Source organism: Arachis stenosperma, chromosome 3, assembly GCF_014773155.1.
Source record: "Arachis stenosperma cultivar V10309 chromosome 3, arast.V10309.gnm1.PFL2, whole genome shotgun sequence".
NCBI classification, from domain to species: domain Eukaryota; kingdom Viridiplantae; phylum Streptophyta; class Magnoliopsida; order Fabales; family Fabaceae; genus Arachis; species Arachis stenosperma.
Window position 1 is genome coordinate 64,375,190 of NC_080379.1, and position 2,276 is coordinate 64,377,465.

The 2,276-nt window shown below is 38.9% G+C and overlaps 1 non-coding gene across 1 annotated transcript; it reads right to left on the reverse strand.

The window, feature by feature from the left end:
* Window positions 1-1,011: 1,011 nt before the first annotated feature.
* On the reverse strand, window positions 1,012-1,119 carry LOC130972760 (small nucleolar RNA R71). Its single transcript, XR_009083923.1, has one exon. It is a non-coding gene; the product is annotated as a small nucleolar RNA R71 (small nucleolar RNA).
* Between the last annotated feature and the right edge of the window lie 1,157 nt (window positions 1,120-2,276).

A 2,276-nucleotide genomic window follows, 5' to 3' on the forward strand; every position in this document is an offset into this window, starting at 1 on the left:
TTTGAATCATATCTTTTCTTGTTAGCCAAGTCATTAATTTTAAAATCAAATCTTTTTAAAATTGTTTTCAAATCATATCTTTTCAATCATATCTTTTTAAAAGCATAATTTTTCAAACATATCTTTTTAATCACATCTTTTTCAAAAATAGTTTTCAATCATATTTTTTTCAAAATCTTTTTCAAAAATCACTTGATTTCTTTCCCACTTTTAGTTTTCGAAAATTATCAATCAATTTTTCAAAATGTTTTTAAAATCTTTTTAACTTAATTTTCGAAAAATCTCTTCCCCTCTTCTCACATCCTTCTATTTATGGAGTACCACTCCTCCTCAATGCACAATTCGAACTATATCTCACTAAGTTCGAATTCTCTACTTCTTCCTTCTATTTTTCTTTTCCTCTGACACCTCAAGGAATCTCTATAATGTGACATAGAGGATTCCATATTTTCTTGTTCTCTTCTCTTTCATATGAGCAGGAACAAAGACAAAGGCATTCTTGTTGAAGCTGACCCTGAACCTGAAAGGACCTTGAAGCGAAAACTAAGAGAAGCTAAGGCACAACTCTCTGTAGAGGACCTAACAGAAATCTTTAAAGAAGAAGACATGGCAACCGAAAACAACAACAATGCAAACAATGCAAGGAAGGTGCTGGGTGACTTTACTGCACCTACTCCCGACTTCTATGGGAGAAGCATCTCTATCCCTGCCATTGGAGCAAACAACTTTGAGCTTAAGCCTCAATTAGTTTCTCTAATGCAACAGAATTGCAAGTTCCATGGACTTCTATTGGAAGATCCTCATCAGTTCTTAGCTGAATTCTTGCAAATCTGTGACACTGTCAAGACTAATGGGGTTGACCCTGAGGTCTACAGACTTATGCTATTCCCTTTTGCTGTAAGAGACAGATCTAGAATATGGTTGGACTTACAACCTAAAGACAGCCTGAACTCTTGGGAAAAGCTAGTCAATGCCTTCTTGGCAAAGTTCTTTCCACCTCAAAAATTGAGTAAGCTTAGAGTGGAAGTCCAAACCTTCAGACAGAAGGAAGGTGAATCCCTCTATGAAGCTTGGGAAAGATACAAACAATTAATCAGAAAATGTCCTTCTGACATGCTTTCTGAATGGAGCATCATAGGTATTTTCTATGATGGTCTCTCTGAACTATCCAAGATGTCTTTGGATAGCTCTGCTGGAGGATCTCTTCATCTGAAGAAGACGCCTACAGAAGCTCAAGAACTAATTGAAATGGTTGCAAATAACCAATTCATGTACACTTCTGAAAGGAATCCTGTGAACAATGGGACTAATCAGAAGAAAGGAGTTCTTGAGATTGATACTCTGAATGCCATTCTGGCTCAGAACAAAATATTGACTCAGCAAGTCAATTTGATTTCTCAAAGTCTGTCTGGAATGCAAAATGCACCAAGCAGTACTAAGGATGCTTCATCTGAAGAAGAAGCCTATGATCCTGAGAACCCTTCAATGGAAAAGGTGAATTACCTAGGAGAACCCTATGGAAACACCTATAATTCTTCATGGAGAAATCATCCAAATTTCTCATGGAAGGGTCAACAGAGACCTCAACAAGGTTTCAACAACAATAATGGTGGAAGAAACAGGTTTAGCAATGGCAAGCCTTTTCCATCATCTTCTCAGCAACAGACAGAGAATTCTAAGCAGAACCACTCTGACTTAGCAACCATGGTCTCTGATCTAATCAAAACCACTCAAAGTTTCATGACTGAAACAAGGTCCTTCATTAGGAATTTGGAGGCACAAGTGGGACAGCTGAGCAAGAAAGTTACTGAACTCCCTCCTAGTACTCTTCCAAGCAACACAGAAGAAAATCCAAAAGGAGAGTGCAAGGCCATCAACATGACCGAGTTTGGAGAGGAGGGAGAGGCAGTGAACGCCACTGAGGAAGACCTCAATGGACGTCCACTGGCCTCCACTGAGTTCCCCAATGAGGAACCATGGGAATTTGAGGCTCAAAATGAGACCATAGAGATTCCATTGGACTTACTTCTGCCATTCATGAGCTCTGATGAGTATTCTTCCTCTGAAGAGGATGATGTTGCTATAAAATTGATAGCTACGATTTTAGGAAATTGCACGATCGGCAAAATTCCTTCCGGCAAGTGCACCGGTTATCGTCAAGTAAAAACTCACAATAGAGTGAGGTCGAATCCCACAAGGATTGGTTGAGTGAGCAATTCGAATTAGAAGTGTGTTCTAGTTGAGCGGAATCAGGATTTAGATGAGAATTGCGGAAT